At 42.4% G+C, this 22445-nt stretch overlaps 1 pseudogene; it reads right to left on the bottom strand.

Annotated features, from left to right (window-relative positions):
* Nucleotides 1-8069: 8069 nt before the first annotated feature.
* Nucleotides 8070-12205, bottom strand: LOC121458486 (annotated as a pseudogene).
* Between the last annotated feature and the right edge of the window lie 10240 nt (nucleotides 12206-22445).

The raw sequence follows: 22445 nt of genomic DNA, 5'->3' as shown, positions 1-22445 counted from the left end.
TAACAGCTGTGGGGGACATTCCATATTCCACCCACAGCAGTGAGGAAAAACAGGAGTTGATGCCACATCTGGAGGGGTTTCCCCCCAACACAATATTTTTATTAATTATTTGAGAATCTCATACATACTCACCTTGTGGAATGGATGCTTAAAAGAAATCCTCACTAGCTCAGAATTGAGAAATAGATGGTTATTTATTTAGGGAGAAACTAATAAATCAGAATTCTCTGCTTGAATAGAGAACAGAGACCGAATCCAGCAACCTGAAAGAGCGGCCGGGGAAGAAGGGGCAGACGCAGGCTTTGCATGAACATATATAGTTTAAGAGGCTACACCCCAGTAGGTGGGTAACCACAAGCCATAAGACTTCCTACAGCACTCACTTTCCATTCCTCCAATGTCTATTCTCTCACCCTGTGACCTCTCTTCCCCCCCTCAATGGGAAATAAAAAACCCAGCATCTCCAACTCATGTTGCCCATACTCATCGGAGCATGGTCAAACTCCTAGTGAGATTTTTATTGGAACAATTAGAATTGGTATTTATTGATGTCCTCAACATCCGATGGCTTCCAAAGCAGAGAGATTAGAAGTGGTCCAAGTAGGAAGAAGGGGTGAAGGGAAGATGATAGAGCCCTGGGATGCTCTGATGTGCAAAGTGGTTCAGATGAAGGCAGCAGGCGATGCAGATAGTGAGGTGGGAAGAAACCCAGGGAAAGACACATTGAGAAATCCAAGGGGCCAGAATCCTCCAAGAGGGCTGGAATGTGCCAAATACTGCTTAGCAAAAACAAAGAAAAAAGAGCGAACTGGTCACAAAAATGTGTAAAATAGAGCTTATTCTATGACCTTGTTGATGGCAAGTTTGGGGAGAAGCTGGGTTGAATCTCTCAGTGGGATGGGTTTAGAGCAGAGAAGAATCGAAGAGTCAGCAAGTAAACAGGATTCTGCTGTGAAGAACAATGCAGAAGCCAAACAGTGGCTGGCTGGAGGGGGATTGATTTGGGGGACAATGTTGCTGCTGTCTGTTAGGTGTCAGTGAGAGGGGCATGGACATATGGGGGCATAACTAGCTACACTAACATGTCATAGAGTAATTTACCAGTGAGAATAGAAGAAAACAAAACAAGACAGATAAAGGATTAATATGACACAAAAAATTCCATTTTAACTGTCAGAATTTTCTAAAGTATCTTTACTAACATCTCTTTGAATGCATAGTTCCCAGCTTATTCCAACATAGGATGTGCTGTGAGAGGGGTGTGTGCGTTGTCCCACCCGCTCAGCTCAAACCCTGTCAGTGAAGGATTTGTTCTCTGAGAGCCTAGGGATCCTAATGGACCTGTTTTTATGGAACACCCTTAAGGAGAGCAAGGAACCCATACATGCCAAGGCAGGGGGAGCCCCCATCTCTCTTACTCCCATGTCTGGTCTAGCTGTGCACACAGAATATAAGAAGACATAGATATCCTGTGAAATTTTAAATGTAGATGCTAAATGGTAGAAGAACTCTTCTCCGGAAAGTAACCTAGAAGCATCAAGGAAAGGATGGGAGAATACATAAAGAGAAGCAAAGACAGGGCAAGATTGCAGTGTGGAGACAGAGAGCAACATTCAAATTCTGTTTATTCTCCCCATGCATCTCTCTATAAACATGCTAACTGAGCAGGTCACTCCCTCTTGCTCTGAGCCTCGGTTAATGGTGCCTGCAAGGGTCCTCACGTGATTTTATATCACACAGTTAGCAAAATGACAAGTGTTAAAGGAGTTACTGCATAACACGATGCTCAACAAAAAAGTTGGGCTTTCTGTGTGACGCCTGCACCACCTGGAACCACGATCGGGCAAGGGTCTGGGGATTAAAAAACACACAGAGACATGGGTCACTCTTGAAACAGGAATGCCAATTTTATTGTGTTCCAGGGCAGCTTATATATACAGTGCTCTCCTTAACTAATGGCCATGCCCTAGCTCTCAGGATTTTTCAGCTGCAAGCCCACCAGAAACCACTTCCTTATTATCAGGAACTCATGAGGTTCTCTGCTCAGAGCAGCTGCAAGCATAGAAAAACAAGTTGTTTACTCTGGCAGGCAAGGGGTCATATAAAGTTCAGGGTGTGAGGGTCGCAGTCCCCAACATTTCTGATGGGTTCTCATTTCTGTGTGGAGTGGGGGCAGACACCCTACAAAAGACAATTAGTAAGGGAACACGTTGGCTGCATTTCCCCTCTTGGCTTTCTTTCCCCCAGATTGTGGTATATACTCACATCTAATAAAGGACTCTACAGTCATACTGGCTGTCTGCTGGTGCCCGTATGTTGGCCTTATGGCTTGAATGTACATAAAATAATTGGGTCTGTGGGACTCTACGTTCAGGTTGTGTCAGCTTGCCGAGTGTGCTGGCATTCACCTTAGCAGCCCACCCTGCTATTTTCTCATGAAACTAAAGGGAAATCTTCTGCCATGAGAACAAGAAATTCTCTATGCCCAGCATTAGCCGGTAGTGTTGGAATGCGCACACACCAGCAGCAACATGAATGTGCAAATGTACACCTAAGGACAAACTTCCCTCTGCCTTGTCCACAGAAGAACTCCATGATGACGTGGCTCTAAGTCCTGGGACCTTTTCCCTGGAGGAAGAGGAAATCCACAGACCAGGAGTGGAGATTTTATTTTTAACATAAGGAATCATGAAGGCCCTGGAATTTTTTTGGGGAGGCCTCGGGGTTGGGAAGAGCTTATATATGTCAGGGGCTATGGTGGCCATGCAAGATGACCATTCCCAGCTTCTCTTTGCCGCTGCAATGCAGAACTGAAGCTCAGAGCCCCAATTGCTCCAAAGTTCTACATGAAGCCTCGATGAGACAATCGACTCCAGCTTGTTAGTCTTGTGTCTTAAATCTGTCTGGCTTTTCCTCCAGACACTGACAGACTTTCTAGGTCCATTTGCCACGGCAGTGCCCCCTCTTCCTGAAAACCAGTCCTTGTGGCCAGGATCTGGGGCAATTTAAATAGCATGTACCTATTTATTTTTCTTTTCAAGATACAAATAATTGTCTTTGGGATTAAATTTGTTTCCATGGCTGGTTAAAAGGGCCTCGTTGAGTCTGGACTGATCAGATGTAGTCTGTGAAATGATGCTATGTCAGTTCTGGATCTGGCCACTAGGGGGCTGCAACTCCTGCTTATTGTCTCCCTGAACCTGTGGTTCACAACCTTCCTAGGCTGGGACCCTTTAGTAAGATTCCTCATGGCTGTGACTCCCAACCATAAAATTATTTTCATTACCACTTCATAACTGTAATTTTACTACTGTTATAAATCATAATGCAAATATGTATGTTTTTCCTATAGTCTTTTGAAAGTTGCCATCCACAGGTTGAGAACAGCTGCTAGCCTTACATTATCTTAGAGCCTGGGGCCACCACGTAGAGCCTAACCACCCTACTGAGAGGACCCTGGAAAGAGGGGGGGCTCTGAGACTATGTGGAGAAACCAAGCTGCATCCAGCTGTTCAACCACCCTTACCAAAGCCACAGGGAGTTGAGTGTAGACATTCAGGAACTCTCATACTAAAGCAGACCCTCAGCTAATGGAGACCGAGGGATCAAGGCAACAGAGCACGGGATGTACGAGAGATCCCCGTGAATCTGAGTGTGGCCATATGCATCCGTAATCATAGCATGCAGGGGGTGGGCACGGAATTAGCATGAAGTCGAGCCAGGACAAGGGTTATACAGTGAGATCTAGTATCAAACTGGCATACTGAAAGGTCTTCAGAAGGGTTCAAAAGGACAAAGATGGCTTGCTGGCGGTAAGGAGTTTGAAGGGTTAAAGCCGCTGATGGGCAGACAGATTCTCTGAAGAGAGGAATCAGGGCTCACAGGGAAGAGACAGGATCTTTTCTTTAGGCTGGCTGAAGAAAGTGGGGGTGGGGCGGTAGGGGATGGGGAGCTGAGTTTTGCAGCCCAAGCCTGCATTAAGAGGCAGAGAAGAGGGTGGGAATGAAGATATATGACCCCCACTTTTGCTGTAAACTGGCTTCCTGAAATCTGATGTGATGGTCTGTCCTGTCCTGTCCCCTCCTCCCATTCCCCCTGCATACTCTGCTTCCTGTTGCTGTTTTGGAAAGACTTGGCACTACCTCATACCAACACTCCACAGTCCCAGAATAATCCTTTGTCCCATCTTTTTTTGGTGTGGATATATTTTATCATTTCTTTAAAAAACTATCTTTTCTCATTTTATATACCAATCCCAGTTCCCCCTTCCTTCCCTTCTCCTGCTCCTACCCCCTTCCCCCACACTCATTGCTCAGAGAGGGTAAGGTTTTCCATGGGGAGTCAACAAAGTCTAGCACATTGCTTTGAGGCAGGACCAGGGCCCTCCCTACTATATCTAGGATAAGCAAGGTATCCCTCCAAAGGTTCTAAAAAGCCAGTAAAAGTGGTAGGGATAAATTCTGTCTCACTGCCAGTGGCCCCACAGTTTGCCCTAGCCATTCACCCACATTCGGAGGGCCTAGTCTGGTCCTATGCTGGTCCCCTTGCTGTCAGGCCATAGTTGGTGAGCTCCTATTAGCTCAGGTAAGCTGTTTCAGTGGGTATCCCCATCATGGTTCTCCTTGCTACTTAGCTTCTCTGGGGTTGTGGACTATAGGCTCCTTATCCTTTGCTTTACAGATAATATAAGTGAGTATATACAATTTTTATCTTTCTGGGTCTGGGTTACTTCACTCAGGATGTTTCTTTCTAGTTCCAACCATTTGCATACAAATTTCAAGATGTCATTGTTTTTTTTACCACTGAGTTGTGCTCCGTTGTGTAAATGTACTACATTTTTTTTTTAAATCCATTTTTCAGCTCAGGGACATCTAGGTTGTGTCCAGGTTCTGGCTATTATGAATAATGCTTTTATGAACATAGTTGAGCAAATGTCCTTGAGGGAGGTAGAACTGAACGAGAGGATCACAGCATCTCCAGCATGGCCCAGACTATCCAGCATTTCTGTCCTCCTACCCACCCTAACCCCAACATTTTTCTACAATTATTGCTTTACATGGAGTTCAGCTATTTCCCTGAGCACTGAACCACTGGGCTCCCAGACAAATAACTCAGTCTTAACATGGACCATGCAGGGAAATAGGCGAAAAGGGGATTGCCGCATCTACTGTGTTTTTTTTTTTTTCCAGGACTTCTCTCTTGACTTAGATTCATAGTTCAGCTTCCCTTACTCCCTTCCATCCATGTCCCTGGTTCCTTCAGGGCCACCGTGGCTAAGCTAAGGCAATCTCTCAGGTGATGTTCACGTGCCCTTGACACTGAGACCTCCTGGAACAGCGTAGGCAGACCAGTGTCCTTGGGTAAGCCAACACACTGGGATCCTTGCGAGACGAGGGGTTTGTAAATAAGGGTTATAAGGCCAGATTCATTTGAACCAGCAAGTGAACAGTACCCTGTCTGGACTGCCTTTTGTATTTTTATCAGGGTTCAGTCCAGCCTAATGTATCTGACTTCTCTGTTAGGGTCTGAATAGATCTGCTTATCCCTGAAGTTCATAAGATGATATTTTATGCCCTTCTCCCCGAAGGTGATATTGAGAGATGGAGTTTGTTGTGTGGAGATTTGGATCAATGGTTAAGAGCACCCGTTGGTCTTGCAGACCAGGGTTGATTCCCAGTTCCCACATGGCAGTTCAAAGTCATCTGTAACACTGGTTCTAGGAGATCTAACTCCTTCTTCTGGCCTCCGTAGTCATCAGGAAGGCACATGGTACATATGCATCCATGCAGGTCAAACACTCATACCCGATTACTCTGGCAAGCAAAGGGCATGTTGGGTAGGTCGGCTCTGTGCTAGTGTTCTTAGAGGAATAGAACCAATAGAATGTGTATATGTATAAAATAAAGAGGGACCCCCTAGATTGGCTTACAGGATAGGAACCGGATAGCCCAAGAGTGACTATCTGCACCATAGAGAGGCTGAGAACCCAGGAGCAGCTCACTCCGCAAAGCTGGATACCCAAGCAGTAGCGGGCTGGTGCTAAAAGCATCTCTGATTCCAGGAGAGTCACTGGTTCCCAGTCTGTATGGTGGATGCGGCACTGTCAACAAAGGATGGCTGTAGCAGCTGGCATAGACACACTGACAAACCACAGTAAAGGAAGACAGGCAAACAAGGTGAAATGCTGTTTCCCTGGACCTCTCTATACTGGGGAAACTCAGTGGAAGGTGCCATCTACCGAGAGCATGCCTTCTCCCCTTTCTTATTACTTCCTGGATATGCCTCACAGACCTGCTTAGAGGCATATCTATTATTTGACTGTAGATTTCACCAAGTTGACAATCATGGTGAATTATGACAGTCCGCGTTGAACATCCTCAGTGCGCCACCCAGAACATTCTGCCAGGAAAAACAACCCATCAGTTCACTGACTAGATTCTACATGGTGACCGTCCTATTATAGTCCTCGTTACAATGAAGACAGACGTCTCTGCATTCTAGCACCGATCCAGAGTTGGCTGGTCCCACATTAATGATTAGGCTGGCACCAAGTTGGCCTTTTTTCTTTCTGTTTGTCATCAGCCATGTCACAATGAAGAATATTGTATATTGTAGCCTCTCATACCCTCTCTGACTCTAAGTAGGTCTTGGGGTTTTTGTTGCTAGAGAGTTGGCAGTAAAGGGTGGAGTCATTTCTGCTGCATCTCTGCTCCTCTAAGGCTTCATTTGTCTTGTCTGGTTTCCCGAGACAGACAGGTCTTCCCTTTGCAGAAAGGTCTTGCCTTTGCAAGTGCACTCCTGTGTCCTTCTGTAGTCTGCAGACTCTGATCTTGTCGGTACTTTCTCTTTCACAAAACCTAAAGGGAACTCCTGGCATTGTAAAAGAACTATTTCACGTATGCACTGTTTGTCTTCTTGTCAGGGACATGGATGTTTGGTGGACCTGAGACAGATTTTAATTTTTAATGTCTAAATTGTAATGCTCTTAATAATGAGGCAAAGGCACTCACGAAGCTCAGCTTCCTTTCTTATGTCTGGTCATGGTTATACTGAGATAATTTAATTATTAGTTTTTTTTAGAGGTGCTGTGTCTTTCTCAGTAGCTTAGACTTTCAGTCCTTCTACCTCCGCCACCCTCATGCTAGAGTTACAGGTGGATAGGACCACAAGCAGCTTCGATGTGGCTTCTGAATTCTCACATTCTTGCCAATGGTCCCTATGGTCGTTTGCTACAAACCCCATACATTAGTTACTGTTGCTGTGATAAAACACCATGAATAAGGCAACTTATACAGAAGGAGTTGGCTTTGCTTGTGGTTCCAGAGGGATAAGAGTCCATCCTGGCAGAAAGGTGTGCAATAGGACAGGATGCTGAGAGAACAGGTGTGAGTGAAGATAAGACTATCACACTTGAAGCCTGCCCCCTGTGATGCACTTCCTCCAGCAAGGTTTCCCTCGTCAAAGGTTCTATAACCTCCTCAAACAGTGCCACCCACTGGAGACCAGTTGTAGCTCCCCTCCCAAGCCTGTGGGGACATGTCTCAGACTATCACATTCTACAATGGTTTTCTCTTTGAGAAATTCCATCTTGCTTGTGCTAAAGTGATGGGTACCATGATTTAACCAAGATGCTTGTCAGATATTTCTTCAGTTCTTAAAGAAACAGTCCATTTCCTGTGCTTGTTGAAGTGGGTTGCATAGAGATGTACAAGGAGTCTCTAAGATGTTGCCAATATGGCAGCTTGCACGGTGTATCTGACTTTCTGTATCTGGAATACTTAATATTTGCAGCATATTGCTCACAATTTTAATGTTGATGATTAATTAGTTTCATCAGTTCCATCTGACTTGGAAGCAACATTCCAGGAGTCATCATGACTTGGAGGTCACATGGATTTCTGGTTATTCTAGACTTGTCTGCTTGGCAGTAAATGTGGAGATTTGTTTTTGGCTTAGTGAGATCTGCCTAGATCATATCCTACGGACCCATGGCCATATCCATGGTTGAAAATAATATTCTTTTTTTTAAACAAACTTAATTCACTTTTATTTTTCTTGTATAAAAATCCTTATGTGGTTGCCACAGCTGGAGCCTGGGTCCTCTGAACAGAGACTCTGATGTGGGTTTTCACAAGATGGTCAGAGAATTTCTGATGAGACTTGGTGAAGACAATCTCTTTCCAGAGGTTGGGGGTCTTAGAGATGACATCAAAGGTGGCCTTGGCAAAGTTGCCCAGAGTGGCAGTACAGCCCCTGGCTGATGTGTAGCAGTCATCAATGCCAGCCATCATCAGTAGCTTCTTGGGCACAGGAGCGGACACTATGCCAGTGCCTTTGGGGGCAGGGATGAGACGCACCAACACAGAGCCACAGCGGCCTATCACTGCATGGAACAGTGTGGGGCTTTCCAGTCTTGTTCCCCCTGTAGCCTCTCCACACAGGGACAATGGAAAGCTTGGCCAAGATGATGGCCCCTAGGATGGCAGTGGCTACCTCCTTGGAGCACTTGACACCGAGACCTACATGACCATTGTAGTCCCCATTAGTGACAAAAGCCTTGGACCTGGTCCGCTGGCCTGCCCTAGTCTGCTTCTGCACGGGCATGATCTTCAGAACCTCATCCTTTAGGGATGCTCCCAGGAAAAAGTCAATGATCTCAGACTCCTTAATGGGCAGGGAGAACAGGTAGATCTCTAGATCTCCTGTAGGGACTTGATTTTCATGTCCTTAACCAGGTGGCTCAGCTTGGTGACGGGAATCTACTCTTTTTATTTATTTATTTATTTATTTATTTATTTATTTATTTATTTATGATTTCTGCCTCCTCCCCGCCACCGCCTCCCAGTTTCCTTCCCCTCCCCCGATCAAGTCCCCCTCCCTCCTCAGTCCAAAGAGCAATCAGGGTTCCCTGCCCTGTGGGAAGTCCAAGGACCACCCACCTCCATCCAGGTCTAGTAAGGTGAGCATCCAAACTGCCTAGGCTCCCACAAAGCCAGTACGTGCAGTAGGATCAAAAACCCATTGCCATTGTTCTTGAGTTCTCAGTAGTCCTCATTGTCTGCTATGTTCAGCGAGTCTAGTTTTATCCCATACTTTTTCAGACCCAGGCCAGCTGGCCTTGGTGAGTTCCCGATAGAACATCCCCATTGTCTCAGTGTGTGGGTGCACCCCTCGCGGTCCTGAGTTCCTTGCTCGTGCTCTCTCTCCTTCTGCTCCTGATTTGGACCTTGAGATTTCAGTCCAGTGCTCCAATGTGGGTCTCTGTCTCTGTCTCTCCTTGTCTTCAGCTTTAGAGCCCTGCGGCCTCAGCCTCCGCCATGGCCTTGACCACAACCGCGGTCCCTCAGACCGCTGCCCCTCAGACCGCTGCCGAATCCTCTGCGGAAGCCGCCACAGCCTCCTAATCCTGGGCCCTCCTGGCCCTCCGGCTGCACCGGCGTCATCCGCCATTTGGTGTTTTCCAGAAGAAGAAGAAGCAAAAATAATATTCTTATAGATAAGAACTGAGAGACCCAACACAAAGAAACTTAGAGACAGTCTGGGACCTGTTCAGAATAGAAAATTGTCTGAAGAGGAGAAACAAGAAATGTATGGATAAAGAAGCATAAAATATGCATGAATATAGTTCTGGGAAATGAGAAAGCAGAATAGGGAATTCCCAGATGTTGCTCCATCCATAACCAGAAGCACAGGAGGGCTGACTGCAGTTTGGAAAAGCACTGCCAAAGGCTAAAGGAAAAACCTTCATCTCTCTGTGATGCTTCTGGGAGGTGGTGGGATATTTAAGAGGAGAAACCTACTGTGATGTCTTTTGGTTGCTGAGGGTGTACCCTTGAGATGGGCCTCTGGCCTCTTCTGCAATGATTGTGAATGAAAGGGCCTTCCTTCATAAAACATCCTCCCCCACCTACCACCAGTTTATGAGTTTCTCCAAATCCCACAGCAATAAAACAAATCAGTTAACATTTGAAACCTCCAAAAATAGTGAGTCACAGCAAACCTTTCTTCTTTGTAAGGTGACTATTTCAAGAGTTCCCGCTACAGTAACAGGAAGTTAATAGGCAAAAAGGCTAGAACCCTAAACTTTTGAGTTATATGGCTATGCAGTGGAAATTGAGCTCTATTACTGAGTCTTTTTAGGCTTAGGGTTGAGGGAATTAAGTAAGATGAGGATTGTTGAGGACATTGTCTGTGCCTGGCATATGGATCCTGCCCAGCTTGAGTTCCTGTCCTGATGAACTGTGACATGGAAGTGTAGGCTGAATGAACCGTTTCCTCCCCGGGTTGCTTTTTGTTCCTGAGGTTTCCTCACAGCAACAGTAACCCTAACTGAGACAAGTTGGTACCAGGAGTGGGGTATTGTGTGCAGACCTGACCATATTGGTTTTGGGAGGATTGTGGAAGGACTTTGGAACTTTGTGCCAGAAAGGCCATTGAGTGTTGAGAGCTTGGTGGGGTGTTCAGTAGAAAATTGGAAGGCGAGAATGTTGAGAACAGTGCAGAAGATGTGGAGACATGGCTTGTGGAGTTGCAGAGGGAAAACAAAGATCATGCCATTTTTGTAAAGAATCTGTGGTGTCTGGTGAGCTAGAACTGAAGAATCAGCTGTGATTATTACGAGACCAGAACCATTAAAGTAAAACCTTTTTCTTACTAGGACCATTGGTGCCGGTCCACTGGCGTAGAAGAATCCACTGTGATTAAGAAGAGTTCATCATTGTTGAGGTGAAAGCTTCTGGGAAGAATTTGTGTTCCAGAGGTGGCCAAGGTTGTACCTTGTGCTGATAGCTGAACTTGGTTATGTAAGATTCATGTAGGCGGTACTGGTTTTGAAGACATTAATAAATAAGTCATTGAGAGAAGCTGATGTTTGGCATGATGAAGAGAGCCCAGGGAAGGATATTGGTGAAAGTGCAGCCCATTTGCAGGATAAGACCCCAGAAGTTTTGGAAATGCCAGTTTAATGGGGTAATTACCAAGAACAGCAGTAGTGGAAGAGTCAAGCCAGCCTGAGACTAGAAGACAATTTATGAGTGCTACAGAGGCAGAGCTCGATAAGGGACCCAAGCCCTTAGGAGGAGCCCAGAAGATTATGAGTAAATCTCAGATACTGGACATTTCTTTGATCTGATTATAACTATTCCCTGGTATTTTCATCTTGAAGTAAGGAAGGATTTAACTTTTTTATAGGCGCACACAATTGGGAGATTTAATTTTAAAGGGGATTTTAGCTTTAAAAATAAACTTTGGATCATTAAAGTGATTGAATTTTAAAGTGTTTAAATTTGTAAAGAGTGGGGATTTTTAAGTTTGTAAAATATTTTTATATTGGGGTGTTATTAATGTATGATCATGGGGGTGAACAGGAAAGAAAAGGTTGTGGTTTGGCAGTGATGTGTTTGTATGTCAAGTTGGCAAGGGGTCAACTAGGCTAGGTAGCTTTGTGTCAGCTGGACACAAACTAGAGTTTTCTGGAAGGAGGAGATCTCAGTTGAGAAGTAAGACCCGGTAAGCTATTTTTCTCAGTGAAAGAAAGTGAAAAGGTGATTGCCTTTGGAGCCAGTATCTGAGGGAATTCTAACTCGTGCCATTTGCTAGCCATGGATGTAGACACAGTAGCCCGTGAAGAACTTTTTCTTCTATAAAATGAATATTATAATAATATCCAGATATAAAAATAAATAAGCATTGATTTGATTTCATACATCAAAAGATAATATGATTTATCATGGAAAGAGACAAAATGAATGAGCAAGCAAGACCTTCCTGGGAAAGGCTAATAAAGAACAAAGTTTATATTCTCGGCTAAAATGGTTTTCTTTTAAAGTTCTTAGAGAGAGTGATGAGAGAGTATATCATCAGCTACTGTGTGGAGGTCAAATGAAGACCTTAAGCTCCATGGAAAAGCAAATGCTGCCATGCTAAGCTCAACAGGGGCAAATCTGATAGCTTACTTGTAGCTCGTGTAAAAGAACACGAGTAAAGTAATCACACATTGATTCAAAATTGAGTATAATAAGGGGTTTCTTATTTAGGAGGGACTCACAGATCACAGTCTCTGGACAAATGGAGAATAGGAACCAAATCCAGCATCCAGGAGAGAGAGGAGAGAGAGGGTGTGTGAGCGTGTACCTTTTTGATACCCAAGGCCATGCCTAACCTGGTCCAGCTTCTCAAAGGCCATTGCCTGAAGGAGATTCCCCATCACCTCCCTCTTTTATTTATTTTGTCTAAATAAAAGAGTTTTAAGTCCAATACCCAACCTGGTAGGTGCAAGCTCATATCCATGTTGGATGCCAGATGTAGGAGAACATGAACAAAGTAATCCCACATTAACTCAGAATTGAGTATAATAAGTTTTTTTTTTTATTTAGGGGTGACTCACAGATCACAGTCCTCTGCACAAACAGGGAATAGAACTGAATTCCAGCATCCAGGTGAGAGAGGAAGAAGAGAGAGAGGACATGTGAGTACAAAATTTTTGGTACCCAAGGCTGTACCCAATCAGGTCCTCTCAAAGGCCATTGGTTGAAGGAGGTTCCCCAGCAAGCACATGTACATTTTGTTCATTCAACCAAAATGTAATATACTAGCATGACTCATGGGCACTGTCTGTATGGGGTATGTCTATGTTTCTGGCATCTTATTCAAATAACTGAAAAAGAAGACCACACAGATTGCAAAGGGGCAAGGAAGCTTCATTAGAAACAAAGGATACTGCAGGTCAGACTCGCTGCAAGTCTGCAAGGGGCACCTGAGAGTACTTGGGGTCCTGGCTATTATTTGGGGCTTTCTTGTGTGGAGTCTAGAAGAAAGAGGGATTGGTAACTGAGAGGGATAATTTGGGCATTTATTTTGATGGACAGATTTAAATAGTATAATTTTTTTTCTTCTGTGTGTGCTTATTCCCATGATGCATTTGATTTTAATCACATAGTTTCCTATTAATCACATTTCCCCTACAAGTTCATTTGGAGAATAAATATAGTTAGACTTATTATGCATATACCTCCACTAGTTCAGGTCAGGTTGGCTCCCTACTTTAGTATCCAGGTATATCCAGAAATATTTTTGAATAGATATTATCTATGAAATGAAGGTCCCTGATGATGATTACCCTATTATTGTAGTGGTGTGTGTGTGTGTGTGTGTGTGTGTGTGTGTGTGTGTGTGTGATGTGATGCATAAAGGCAAGTGCTATAAGCTTCCAAGTACATTGTTAGAAAAGGGATATGTGTCTGACCTAAGCAAGAGGACTCCCAGCTTGCTAAGCTGTTCTCTAAGCTTGACTGTCTCATATTGCTTCACAATGGTTGTAGGAGAAGCTTTGTAGTCAGTAACACTAAAGGGGATTTTCCCTAGGTTAGATATCGCTTATGTCCTTTCTAGGACCCATATGCCATGTTGACTTCACAGCATTTAATTTTCTTGCCAACATTATGTACAAGGTACTTAGGCTCAGATGCTGAATTAACCTGTCTAAAGTCACCTTACTAGTGAATTTGCATTTCCTTTTGTTTGATATTACCTCTCCAAAATTAGAAATCTCTCCTTACACACTTCAATTTCATTCTATACCTGTCCTTTAAAGCATTTATCAGTGAGTTATATTTATTTGAGGAAACTATCTGTTTTGTTTATTATTCTATCCTGTGCCTAAGAATGGACCAATATGAGGCTGCTTATTAATTCCCAGCAGCTCAGACCCCAAATAATCACACAGAAATTATATTATTTAAATCCCTGCTTGGCCAATCACTTAAGCATATTTCTGAATTACTCTTATATCTTAAATTAATCCATTATATTAGTTTATATTTTATTTATTTATTTTGGATTTTTCAAGACAGGGTTTCTCCGTAGCTTTTGATTCCCGTCTTGGAACTAGCTCTTGTAGACCAGGCTGGCCTCGAACTCCCAGAGATCCGCCTGCCTCTGCCTCCCGAGTGCTGGGATTAAAGGCGGGCACCACCACTGCCTGGCATTAGTTTATATATTACCACAAGGCTTGTGGCCTACCCACAAGGTTCCAGTTGGCAGCTTGCGTCTTTCCCTTCTGGCAGCTACATAGCGTCTCTTGACCCTGCCTTCTTTCTCCCAGCATTCAGTTTAGTTTTCCCTGCCTACCTCTACTCTGCCCTATCACAGGTCAAGCCTGCTTCTTTATTCATTAACCAATAAAAACAACACATATACAGAAGGACTTCCCACACCAAGAAGGTATTCAATACATGCTAGATGAAAGAACAAAGCAGGGCAATGTAAGGCATTTCAGGAAGAGGAATGATGGTAAGACCAAACTCTTAGAAGCATGGATGATGGTGTATATAGTATTCTGGAAGAAATGATAATAACTACCCATACATTTTACTATAAGCAATTAGTTTGTTAATGTACTACATACATACATCTTCCCAAAATCCTTAGGGCAGGTGCCATTGCCATGAATATTTTATACATAAGATTGTAAAATCTCAAATAAACTAAATACTTGTTAAAATTAATGTAGTTAGTAAGTGGTGGATCTGGGTGCAGGTATAAAATCATGATCATAACTCTCCTTTTTTAAAATGAAGGATTTATTTTGTCTTACACCGGGAGAAGTGTGTTGGATAGTTTTATGTCAACTTGATAGAAGCTAGAGTTTTTTGAAAGGTGTGAACCTCAATTGAGAAAATACCTCCATAAGACCTGGCTATAGGGCACTTTCTTAGTTAGTGGTTGATAAAGGCCCAGCCCATGGTGGGTGGTGCCATCCCTGCGCTAATGGTCCTGGTTTTTAAAAGAAAGCAGTCTGAGCAAGCCATGAGGAGCAAGCCAGTAAGCAGCACCCCTCCAAGGCCTTTGCCTCAGCTCTTATATCCAGGTTCCTGCCCAGCTTATGCTTCTGTTCTGACTTCCTTGGACAATGAACTGTGATGTAGAGATATAAGCTGAATAAACTCTTTCACCTGAAAGTTGCTTCGATCTTGGTGTTTCACTATAGCAACCTAACCCTAACATAGAGTATGGTATGATGGGGAAGGCCTGGCAGAAGGAATGGGAAGCCAACTGGTCATATGAGATCCATGTCAGAAAATGAATTGGAAGTGGAATTGGGCTACAAAGCCTTATGGTCTACATCCAGAGACCCATGTTGCCCAGTGAGATGTCACATCCTAAAGGCGTCTCATCCTTCCCAAAGAGCTCTACCCACTGAGTACCACCACAGCTGTTCTCTCTCTGTTAGGAGTTGAGGAGGATGATATCAGTTAGCAACCGATTTCTTCCTCAGAAGCCCAAATCCTCAGAAAGCTCAGAACATAATATCTAAAGTCTTTCGTAGCTATATATTCTTAACCATAAGCTACTGCACAGTTCACAAATGTGTGTGGAGCATGCACACCACTAACTAGTTCTCTGCTGCACAGAGATGCACAGTTATTTGCATTATTTTGCTGTCTATAGAGAAAATCTTTTTTTTTGTCAGTTTCCTAGTTTGTGAATTATGTTCATATACCAAAGTACCTGTGTTGTGGTGGATTCCTCTTGTTCTCAAAGCTTTAAAGGTAACTCTTGGGCAAACCTTTTAGCCAGGCCTCAGTTTTGCTTGGGGATATAGGGGGAGGATCCTTTGCTCTGACCAAGTCTAGACTGTTAGAGAAATGGAGTGTGACGGGAAGCAGTTGTAAACAATAGAAAGGCCAATTTCTGGATAAGGTGGTTATGAAATTGACAACCTTCCTGCTTGCTCTTCTGTGTTCGTAGTGAGAGGCTGAGGTTTGATTTAATATGTGATGACTGTCCCTTATAATAAACACTGACATTTAAGACTATAAATAAAAGTGACTTTAATGGAGAATCATGTGTATGGGTGTTCTGCCTGCTATATGCTTGTGTACCGCATGTATGCCTGGTGATGCACAGAGGGCTTTAAATCCTTAGAACTGGAGTTAGTGATGGTTGTGGAACACCATGTGGGTGAAAAGAACCTGGACCATTTACGAGAGCATCCTTGGCTCTTCACTGCTGAACTATCTTTCTAGCCCGCAAATGGACACATTTTAAAGAATTTCAACCTTTAGATTTAAATTTAAACAATTTAGAGCTTATACCTAATAATGATCCTTCTCAAAACATTTGTATTAAAAAGACAATTATGCCAGGCGGTAATAGTGCACGACTTTAATCCCAGCACTTGGAAGACAAAGGTAGGAGGATTTCTGTAAATTCAAGGCCAGCCTGGTCTTTAAGAGCTAGTTTCGGGACAGCTAGGGCTGCTACACAGAGAAACCTTGTCTCAAAAACAAACAAACAAACAAACAAAACAACAACAAAAACAGACAATTACATGTTTGAGAGAAATTATAAATAATCTTAAATCTTGTTTTCTAATTCCTTTTACATAATTGCCTTTGAAATTTAGTTGACAGATTATGCAATGTTTTCTTGACATTTATAGTGCAATACTTAGTAAAATAGTGTATTTGTGACACAGTGATATAATGTATAAAATTTAAATATATGGACTAAAATTTTAGTCTAGACTACTTGTTAGCCTATATTATGAGTAACACAAGAGTAGAGAGAATCTAAAACCAGTTTTATGTATTCAACATTGGAATCTATGTGTTACTAGGATTTTCCGATATTTATAAGCATGGAGGTGTTAAAAAGAAAATCTGAAACATCTTGTCACTTTATGCTTTACTAGTTTATTATGGATCTCCAAGAGTGAAGTTGCTTTTTCTGTAACTATAAGGACATCATGATTCTCAATAAAATGAGAGATAATTATTCAGTAGCACCTAATACCATCATTTCAAAGATGCATTTTATTTCTTTATTTTCAAGTCAGGAACTATGTGATGCCTTCCCCTTTGTTAAGTGATTGTGTTTCCTAAGATTCTTTTCATCTTTGCTGGTTCCATTCCCATTTTAAATGACATTTTAGCATATTGAAGCATTTGTATGAAAATATGTAGAAGGAACTCATTTTAACAGGGTTTCCTTATGATTTTGTGACATCATGTAAGGTGTGTGTTCTGTGTGCCTAAGAAATGAATATTAATGTGAGTTAATTGATTTTATTCTGGTGCTGTTGTTTTAGTCCTTAGGATATTGAAAATTCATTCTTTCCTCTCTAAACCTCCCCATCAATGTTTCATCAAATGTGCTGTTGATATTTGGTGACTGAATCAATTATTTCAATTAGGGGTTTTCTAGTCATCCATTTTTAAATCTAAAATTTCTACATGGGTGAGTGGCTATACTTTTGATTTTAAAAATTTCTGTCACTAACTGGGCCTTGAACTATATGGAAGGGAGGCAGGGTGAGCATTTAAGTTTGTATTTTTAGTTTCTATTCAGCAACTCCAGAGTGAGACATTTGTTTCCTGCCTACATTCCAAGGCTCTCCAAGGATACGTTTTCTTTTTTACAATTGACAATATTCGTGGATGTTAAGCTATTGCTTTAGTCAGTCACACTAACTCTTCTGATGAACTCTTCTACCTTCTTTGCGCAGCCCATTGTCTTGGACTAACTTCTTCCGACTGGGACATGCTGCCCCAGTGCATGTGGGAAACACTTGTGAGCCATGTTTCAGAAACTCTTGTTTGTATGAGATGGTGGGTTGAGTTTGGTGATCTTCACTTTGTTTAAAGAAAGGAAACGCACAAGCCCAAAACATAACCACGCTGGGCAAAGAAGGAAGATTTTTGTGGAAAATAAGTTGGTCTTTGAGGTAATTGGATAGGACAATTTCTAGAGTCCTGGAAAGTGTTTGTTTAATCTGAGACTCAGAAATTATAAATTATGCTATTTGGTAACAGTATGTAAAAATTCTATCTTGGTGTCTCTTGAAGCATTTCCAACCATGAGGACTTTGTTTTAAATTTCTTTTCATTTTCATACCCTTGCTATGGACTGAATGTTTGTGTCACACACGAGTTCATGTACTGAAGAGAGAGCCCCAGTGTGGTGATATTTGGAGGCAGAACCATTAGGTCCTGAGTCCTTAAGTGTAAGAGGATAAAAAGAGGGAAGTGGTTCTTACTTTCCCCCTTGTGAGGATGCAGTGGAAAGGCAGATACATATAAGTCAGAAAGTTTTAGATGTCTTGGATTTAATTCAAACTTACTTATTGTTGAAAGAGCTTCAAAGAGCTTCAAAGAACAATGCATCCATCTATGAGTGTAGGGAAATATCATTAGTTGTCATTTTTTTTGTTATAATCCTCTAGTAAAACAGTAGCATTTCATTTTACCCTAGATCCTTGTGCTATCTAGTCTCAGGTTCTTGGTCACCCAAGCAGCATTAGATATGGGTTCCATCTCGTGGAAGGGACCTTAAGTGAAATCAGATATTGCTTGGTTACTTTTAGAAGCTTTCTGCCACTATTGCATTTAGCATATCTTGCAGGCAGGACACCATTGTAGATGGAAGGATTGGTAGCTGGGTTGGTGTTTATGTTTCTCTTTTGGTAGCATGCAGAGTACCTTCCAGTACCCAGAACAGTAACCAGTAGGGCTAATGGTTCTAGATTGGTACCAGATCAACTTTTCCACATTGTTTTCATATATGCACATATTTTATGAAGCTTCTAGTGTGTTAAGTTTCCATACTACCCCACAAATGGCTTAGTTTTAGCTGTCTCTCCCTGTGTTCCTTTCCTTATCCTCCTCTTCCCTTCTTATGACTTGATTCTCCTGTTCTACCCCACCCCCATTGATTCATAACTACCTAATGTATTTCCCCTTCCTGGGGAGATATCTGCCCCCCAGTCCCTTACTCTGTGACTAACCTCTGTGGTTCTATGGACTGTAACTTGTTTATCATTGGCTTAACAGCTAATATTCACATATAAGCAAACACCCCCCCCCCCATATTTGTCATTCTGGGTTTGGGTTACATCACTCGGGATGATTATTTTCTAGTTCCAATCATTTACCTGCAAAGTTCACAATTTCATTTTTTTTTTAAAAAAACAACTAAATAATATTCTATGGTGTAAACGTATCACAGTTTCTTTATCCATTCATCTGTTCAGGGGCATCCAGATTATTTCCAGTTTCTGTCTCTGTGGTAGGATGAAAAGTCCTTTGGATATATGCCCAGGAATGGTATAGTTGAATCTTGAAGTAGATCTGTTTCCATCTTCCTTAGGTATGGCCATACTGATTTCCATAGTGGCTGTAAAAGTTTGTAGTCCCACTAGTAAAGAATGAATGTTCCCCCTACTCCACCTCCTCAGCAGCATGAGCTATCATTTTGATTTATTGATCTTGGCTATTCTGATTGGTGTAAGATGAAATCTCAAAGTTATTTTTTTTTGATTTTCATTTCCCTGATGACTAAGGATGAGGCAAGATTAATAAAAGCTCAGGGCCAGAAATTGGGATCCAACCTGAAGATCTGAAAAGCAAAACAGACCGCCACTGGCTCTTTACCTCAACCTCAGTCTGAAATGGTGATTCTTCCTCCAGGAATCTCAGAATGAAACTGTGTTTCTGAGAGCTATCTACTCCTCCACCCCCATCTCATATTCCTCTCTAGGGCTGGAATTAAAGGTGTGTGTTACCATAATCTGGTCTATAAGGCTGACTAGTGGGACTGATTTGCTCTCAGATCTTCAGGCAGTCTTTATTTATTAAAAACATTTGAAATGCTACTACATAAGGATGTTGAACATTCCTTTTTTTAATTTTTTTTATTTTTTTAAAATTTATTTATTTATTTAATTAATTAATTTATTTATTAAAGATTTCTGTCTCTTCCCCGCCACCGCCTCCCATTTCCCCCCTCCCCCAATCAAGTCGCCCTCCCTCGTCAGCCCAAAGAGCGATCTTTAAATGCTTCTTAGCCATTTGTGTTTCCTCAATTGAGAGTTCTGTTTAGATGGGTATCCCATTTTAAAATTGGGTTGTTTGTTTTCTTGATATCCAGTTTTTTGAGTTCTTTATATATTTTGGATATTAGCCTTCATCCACTATATAGTTGGTAAAAATCCTTTCTGATTATGTAGGCTGCTGCTTTGACTGACTGATGATATGTCATTTACAGAACAGCAATGGTCTAAATTATTCAAATTTCAAAACTGAATAAAAGTCTTTTGTTGACAGAGATTTCTGTCCTATGCAGTTATGCAGCTGTTCAGTCCCAAAGAAACACACAGAGGCTTACATTAATTATAAACGGCTTGGCCTATTATCTCAGGCTTCTTATTGACTCTTATAATTTACATTAAGCCATAATCCTTGTCTGTGTTAACCATGTGGCTTGGTACCTTTTATCAGCGAGACAATTCTCATTTTGCTTCCTCTATGTCTGGGTGATGACTGGAGACTCAGCCTTTCCTCTTCCCAGAATTCTCCTGTTCTGGTTGACCCACCTATACTTCCTGCCTGGCCAATCAGCATTTTATTAAAACAATATAAGTGGCAGGTCTTTTCAGAGTACAAGACCATTGTCTCACAGCACTTCTCCCCCTCTTTTTTTCAAAATAAGAGCCGGAATCGAATCTCCTTTATTTAGCTTTTTTTTTGGGGGGGGGGTTTCATTTTTTTTATTTAAATTTATTTATTTATTAAGGATTTCTACCTCGTCCCCACAACCGCTTCCCATTTCCCTCCCCCTCCCCCGATCAAGTCCCCCTCCCTCATCTGCTCGAAGAGCACTCAGGGTTCCCTGACCTGTGGGAAGCCCAAGGACTGCCCACCTCTATCCAGGTCTCGTAAGGTGAGCATCCAAACTGCCTAGGCTCCCACAAAGCCAGTACGTGCAGTAGGATCAAAAACCCACTGTAATTGTTCTTGAATTCTCAGTATTCCTCATTGTCCGCTATGTTCAGCTAGTCCGGATTTATCCCATGCTTTTTCAGACCTAGGCCAGCTGGCCTTGGTGAGATCCCAATAGAACATCCCCATAGTCTTAGTGTGTGGGTGCACCCCTCGTGGTACTCACTCATATTTGGTTTCTAGCCATAAATAAAGGACATTGAGCTTATAATTCATGTTCCTAGAGAAGCTAAATAAGAAGGTGAATCCAAAGACAAACACATAGGCATCCTCATGAATATTAACCTTCATCAGGCGATGAAAGGAGACAGAGACCCACATGGGAGCACCGGTCAGAAATCTCAAGGTCCAAATCAGGAGCAGAAGGAGACGGAGCACGAGCAAGGAACTCAGGACCACGAGGGGTGCACCCACACACTAAGACTATGGGGATGTTCTATTTAGCTTTTTTCCTGACCATTATCTATAATAACTTGTAACCAACACTCTAAACAAAGACAAACATCCATAATCCATTTTCTGGGAATGTGGGCATAGTTTTCTAGGTTACTTCCTGCTGATTGGGGTGCTGATAATCTTATGGAGACCTAAAGAAAATTTAGAATTATGGTCAAGTCCTGACTGGAATATTCTGTGAGGCTTGATAATCTCAACCAGCAGTCTTGAGGCTGTTTTGGATATAGAACACAGAGGAAACTCCAACAGAGGTCCTCTGAAATATTGAATCATCTGGGCCATCTGTTCCTATCCGAGATTTCTCAGGGGTCTTCCTTGATCAAACCTGATTTTCCTTAACCCAGAATGAATCCACAGCCTCTTAATTCCTGTGTAAACAAGAGGAAAACCTCTTCTTTAAAGTAACGTATCTTTTGACTCAAATTTGAAGTAACAGTCTTTATTGCTGGCCAGAGGCTACATGAGGAACATTCCCAAATCATGCAGCCGTGAACCTTGCAATTCCTTGCCTTTTATGCACAAAAACCATATCCTGGTTGGCAAATTTAAGGGAATAAAACTAGAACTCCGGAAGTGAAAATATCAACGTTGGTATACTTAGTGAGTTTTTACTCAGACACTTTCCCAGACACATTCTGTAACCATTGACTTAGCTGCTGTTCCCACTGTGGCAGGTGGACTAGGTAGGGCTTTGTTTCTGTGTATGCAGGTGCTGATGCCTTCATGGTAAGTCTCAAGGTCTGAGAGGTGCCTAAGTTCTTTGTCTAGTGGTGAGATCCCATGGAAATTTGCTGAAATTGCCATTGTTCTGCCCTTGTTTATATAGCCACTTCTAAGAGGGACTGTCTCACAGCAGGTTTCCTGGCTCCTTCCTGATGCTCTTTGAGACACAGATGCAAGAGTTGTGAGGTAGATGTATCCATTGTGGCTGGGATCCTCTCAATCCATCAACTTCTGTATTGCATCCAGTTTGGGCTTTTTGTGATGGTCTCTATTTGCTGTATTTATTATGGTTTGTTGTAGTAATAGGAGCGGCGGGGCTGCGTTCCCAGCACCCTGGCCGCCTGCCCGGCTAGCTTATGCCCCAAAATAACAACACACAAACTGTATTCATTTAATCACTGCTTGGCCCATTCTCTTCTAGGCTAATTCTCACATATTAATTTAGCCCATTTCTAATCATCTGTATGTAGCACCCCAAGGTGCGCTTAC

This window comes from Microtus oregoni, unplaced genomic scaffold (genome assembly GCF_018167655.1).
Source record: "Microtus oregoni isolate MIOR12 unplaced genomic scaffold, Mior012 000001F_ref0000356, whole genome shotgun sequence".
In the NCBI taxonomy this organism is placed as follows: Eukaryota; Metazoa; Chordata; class Mammalia; order Rodentia; family Cricetidae; genus Microtus; species Microtus oregoni.
The sequence above is the reverse complement of the archived record's forward strand: the minus strand, read 5'-3'. Positions and strand labels throughout refer to the sequence as shown.